This window comes from Panthera uncia, unplaced genomic scaffold (assembly GCF_023721935.1).
Source record: "Panthera uncia isolate 11264 unplaced genomic scaffold, Puncia_PCG_1.0 HiC_scaffold_1711, whole genome shotgun sequence".
NCBI classification, from domain to species: Eukaryota; Metazoa; Chordata; class Mammalia; order Carnivora; family Felidae; genus Panthera; species Panthera uncia.
Window position 1 is genome coordinate 31,650 of NW_026058373.1, and position 6,111 is coordinate 37,760.

Genomic DNA, 6,111 nt, shown 5'->3' on the forward strand with positions numbered 1-6,111 from the left:
ATTTAATTTCAATTTTTAATAAGAAAATAGTAATTCATATTTGTTCAGCTATAACCAGTTCTTTTTCCTTTCCTCTTAGCTGGTCCAAATTCTTAAATGATTTTAATATTTTTTAAATGATTTTAAATTTTTATTATTTTTTTTATTTTAGAGAGAGAGAGAGTGTGAGTGGGGGAGAAGGGCAGAGATAGAGAGAGAGAGAGAGAGAGAGAGAGAGAGAAAGAGAGAATCTTAAGCAGGCTCCATGCTAAGCCCTGAGCACAGGGCTCAACCCCACGACCCTGGGATCATGACCTGAGCTGAAACCAAGAGCTGGATGCTCAACTGACTGAGCCACCCAGACGCCCCTGCGGATCCTGATTCTTGATGAATACGGGAAATACGTTAGAGAAATATAATGCAGGCCACAAATGTGATCTGCATATGTAATTTTAAATTTTCTACTAGCTACATTAATACAATAAAAAGCAAAGGCGAATTAACTTAAATAATATATTTTCTCTAACATGATATACAATCATTATAAAAATCATTAATGAGATATTTGACACTCTTTTTTCCATACTAAGTCTTTGAAATTCAGTGTTCAGATGTTAATTTACACAGGGAGCAAATGAATTATCTAAGTGGTTTTACTGTTTATTGTCTATATGAGGGGATCCTTAGCAAAAACACAGAGCAAATATACTATGGAGCTCTCCTTCCATGTTAACACTTCAGTAGCCAGAATGCAGGAAGCAGAGTTTAGAGACTGGTGCTCACATCCTTCTTTGGTTAGTTTTATTTCCTACAGAGCTTCTCCAACCAGAGACTATTTCCCTGTGGAACCATTCATCTAACATTTCTGGTCACAGAAGAATAGACAGAAAGAGTCCATGCAAACAGTCTGATCTTTAGAATCTGTAGTAGGTTAATTACTCAGCATCATCCAGTTACTAAGAAAGCACATTTGATTCAATGTTTTTTCCTTGTCAAAGTTGGGAAAGATGAGATGAAACTTAAATTCTTTCGTGAGCCTTCTGCATAAATGTTTTAGCATTATTGATTAAATAACATGTGCCTCACACTAAGTGCCACAATGAGTACAGAAAGATGAAGGTGTGCTTCTATCTACTAAATCCAGTAAAGCTGTTTAAAATACATGCCAAGGAAAACAATAACAGTACAAATGAACAGAAATATATAAATAGGCTTCCCTCTGGAACAAACATTAAAATGGTCAGAGGATACAAAAATGAACACCAGAGGATGAAGGTGTCAGTCATTATTCTCAGCAGAGGGAAGAGTATGAATACAGAGGAAAGAGGAAAATACAGATTATTTTGAAAGGCAGTTAATGATTCACATAGCTAGTGAGAGCCAAGTGTAACTGATTCTGAAGCCCAAGCTCTTAACCCTTAGGTTATTCTCCTTCCTCTTAGCTACAAGAAGGCCTGGCATAGGGCCCAGATTGGGAAAGCTATCTGAACAAATGGGTTGGGTTCCAGAATAATCAAGGAATAGAAACTGGAAATGATGGTCAAGCCATACCTACTGTGATGGGGGTGTGGCTGTGTGGCGTATAAGGAGGCTGTGGACAGGAAGGACACCAGCCAAGGTCATCTGGTAAGCACACATCCACACTGTAGGCCCAGGCTGTACTGTTCATAATATAGGGAAGGGCAGAGTATGTTCAAATAGTACTAAATTGTGGTAATTCAGGTGACTTGTACTGTGCACATTTTCCATCCATCCTCACCAGCCCAAGAGAAACACACTGCAGAATAAAAGTTAAGTGTTTCTCATCTAACATTTAACCATCCTGTTCTTCAGAGCCTTTGGCAGTAAAGCACCATCAGCCACTTTTTTCTCAATGAGAAAGCTCAAAAGGCTACGTGCTTTCTCCTATTGCCTCAGTGTTCCCCGGATACTCTCCCCTTCACTTCCTCCAGCCTCATCAAAGAATTCAGGATTTGATAATCTCACACTCAGGAAGGGTTATGACATCTCCACTACTGTTGTGAGGGCCATGGTCTCCTACGTTAATCAGATGGGAAGAAGAGAGAGAAAGAAGTATCTGTACAATTGTGTGCCTCTTAACAAAAAGGACGTGAAGGTACTTGAAATTCTCTCAAAGAATATACATAGATCTCTGGCAGTATTATGCCGTATTAAACTCTTAACACAAAACAATAGAAAACAGTGGAAAAACAGATCATTCCGATGACCGGTAAAGAACAAGGGTGTCCTTATCATATATGACTCATTTTTTAAATATGGTGAACCACATTAGTAAGACACCGACAGGTCATGCTAGCGACTGCAGAGAATGTTTCATAGAGCATTGCTAACTCCTTGTTGGCAACATTTCCAGTAGACTCTCCCCCTTGCTTTCACCCGGAGGCCTCAGTGAAATTCTGATTCCTGACAATTCATCCTCATAAGGAAAGGCTATGACATCACTAGTGGCTGCTCCAAAGGAATTGTGACATTCTTATATTAATCAGACAGGAAGATGAGGAGGCTGGCATATTTATTTATAAAATCTTATGTAATCAGCTGTAACAGGAAGAAACATGCCAGGAGAGAATGTTACAAATGTGAAGAATAGGATAGGTTAGTGAGTAAATCCTGCTGAAGTATGGCAAAGCTTCTTTGAAGTAATGGACTTAACTTAATCACAACCAGACAAAAGAGCTGCATGAACAGTCGTGTGTGCTGATTCTGAAAACAAAACAAAATCCCAAGACATAAACTCTTTTCTCCTGCAGTGAAACTGGGAATTCTTCCAAGATGACTTAAAATAACACTTACTGTTCAATTATCTTGTGGGGAAATAGTGATTATGTAGAGTTCCAAAACATAGCCAATTTGCCCACCTCCAGTGGAATTCAAAATACTTTGTTTAGTTAGTAAACAGTATTTATGGTGGTGTAGGTAGTTTTAAACCCACAATCCAGGGGCTGTTATAAATATCTTCCTTTGGTCCGTGAGTCTATAAACTCTCCAAGTGTTCCTTTAATACTAGCGATTTTTCTAGAGATTATTGACAGAGGTGTACTTAAAATAGTAGGGCAAAACAAGTTTTATTTGATGCTACAGATGTTTATTGCGATCCTGCCAGGCTGAAATTTTGCACCACACCAGGGGGTACCATTTCCATATAAATAGTGTGCCCTGGCCTTGTTAAGTATGCATCCTGTGAGGTTGTACATGGTGGCCAGACCTGCTATGTGCCAGACTCGATTCTAGGCACTAGGGATACATCAGTGAATAAGTCAGTCAAAAATTACTGGTCTTGTGGAACTTACATTCTAGTGGGAAAAGATAGGCAACTTTAATAAGTAAATAAAACATATCATGATGGTGATCAGTGCTCTGTGGGAAGAATGAGCAGGAGAGTTAGGAGTACAGTAGGATTCTCACACAGAGTCATGACACTGAGGCTTTTCTTTCCAGGAAGCAACTTTATTCGTGCCGGCACTGCTCAGTTGGGTTTGTACCAGAAGAACTGCACCCCGAATGCCACGTGGTGTAGTTTTTTATACATTTTCTATTTCTTTGTCTCCATATATGGTAACACACAAACAGTCTGATTAAGTGGTCTCACGTTACAAAGTTGTGAGGGATGTTGTCACGTACACATATAGACAGGTTGTCTTGAGGTTTTTTTGTTTTTTGTTTTTTGTTGTCTCCTTGGGGAGGGGACCCTCCCACACGGGTGGGGGTGGAAGGTGTTGTAATCTTTATTAGAATGGTCAGGGAGGCCTCACTGAGAAAGTGTCATTTAAGCAAAGACTTGAAGGAGGTAAAGAAGCAAGCCATAAAATTCTGGAGGAAAAATAATCCAGGCCGTGGGAACAGCAAATGCAAAGGCCCTGTGGCTGGACTGCAGTGATAAGGAGGAATGTGGGAGGAGATGTAGTCAGATGGGTCACAGGACCAGATCCCATAAGACTGGTATGAAATTGTAAGAACTTGGCTTTGCCTCTGAGTGACATGAGAAAGCCACTGGAGAGTTTTCAGCACAGTAGTGATATGATCTGACATATTTTAGAAGGGTTTTGAAGGCTGCTCTGTTGAGAATGATTGCCCTGGGGTAAAGGTGAAGCAAGTGAAGCATTTTGGAAGCAAATGCAAAATTCAGGCGAGAGGAGATGAGGGGCTCCCACAGGGCTCATGAGAAGTGATCTTATTTTAGATATATTTTGAAGGTAGGGCCAGTAGGATTTCTTGAGGTTAGTTTTTAAACACACACACACACACACACACACACACACACACACACACACACACTTTCATCCCCCCACACACACACACACTCACCCCACACACAAATAATCAAGGATGATTCTGGGTTTCTCTGCTAAGAAACTAAAAGGAACCAATTAGTCATGATTAGATAAGGGGGCTACTATCAGTAGAGCAAGATTTTGAGATAAGGTGAGCTTAAGAGTTCAGTATGAGGTATTTTAAGTTTGAGATGTCTATCAGACATCCAAGGGGGATATTTACTTAGGATTAGAAGCCTATTGTATACAATATATTAATGTAAGAAATTTCAAAGTCTATGAATACACAGTATATAAACATAAATATTATTCCATACGTGGTTTAGTTTTAAGCCACTGACAACACAAGGGGTCTGGTGAGTTCTATATAGCTAGTTGCTTCTTGCTTGTAATGCAAAAGGAGTTTTATGATGGAAAGGGGAAGACTTCAAATCTCTAGGAAGGAGGAAGACAGGTAAAGAGAGCTCATTTTTAGCTCCTGGCTGGGAAATGCTGTTGTTATAAATTTAATAGTTAAACCCTTTGGCATGTGTTAAAAGGAAATTTTAGTTTCTAAACTTTATTATGCTACTTCAGACTCCGTTGGCTGCCAGATTGCTTCCTTAAATAGTGGGATGGCTAAACCCTCAAGGTCTCTCAGTTCCCTAAGGTGAAGTCCACCAACCTCATTATTGCTAAAACATCTTAAGCCTATTCTGTTTCATAAGAAGCCTAGAAATTAGCTTTTGCACTGGAAACAAATGAGTCAATAAAAGCTGATTCTGTTACATTGACTCATCCAACATGAGGTTTTCCTAAAGTTAAAATCAAAAGCTGATATTTTCAATTTAAAGCCTTGTGATGACATAAATTCCACATTCTTGGAAGGAAAGGAATGGTCTTAAGACCACCATATTTTTATAAATCAAAGCCCATGAGATAGTACCTTTCAAACAAGGTTCTTTGGCAGATGGTTGTTTTATGAATGAGAAAATTTGGAAAAGCAACATTTATGAACTGCTTTACAGTTTATAAAGTACATTTTATGTACATTGTCTCCTTTGATGCTTGTAAATTCCCAGAGAAGTCAAGTGTTACAACTATTCCTGTTTTCCTATGAAAAACCAAGTCTCAGTGTCTACTTGGCAACAAAGTCTAGAGCTGCACCTGTGTGCTTTCATTCCAAACCCCTGATTCTTTCTATCATAGTAAGTTCTGTTTAGAAGTCTCCCAGAGAAGAGATACTCATTGTCTGCCCATCCTATTGGCTATAAACAAATTAACAAACAGTTCCAACCTGTGCCACTTAGTATTCCCTAAATCCCTTGTCAGATGGAGCTAGACTGATGGAAAAGTTTCAGACAACTGGCCACCAGGAAGGTGCGCATGTGTAAGCCCCATTCACCTTTGTAAATGAACTTTGTTCCAGGAACAGACATTCAGGCATTAACATAGAGGAAAGCTTTAAATTATGAGCCAAGCTAGTGAGGCGTGGAGAATTTTCCCAGATCACTGCAGGTCTCCAGATATTTGAGAGCAGCAGATCCAACCCCTGTGCAAGTCACAAAAGATGGGTGTGTATGTGTGTTTGTTTGTAGGTATATGCACAAATTTGTGTCCAGAGTGGGGGAAGGGAGAAGCAAGTCAGAGCAGGGATATTTAAAATGGCTTTTCTAGGGGCGCCTGGGTGGCTCAGTCGGTTAAGCGGCCGACTTCTGCTCAGGTCATGATCTCGCGGTCCGTGAGTTCGAGCCCCGCGTCGGGCTCTGTGCTGACAGCTCAGAGCCTGGAGCCTGTTTCAGATTCTGTGTCTCCCTCTCTCTGACCCTCCCCCATTCATGCTCTGTCTCTCTCTGTCTCA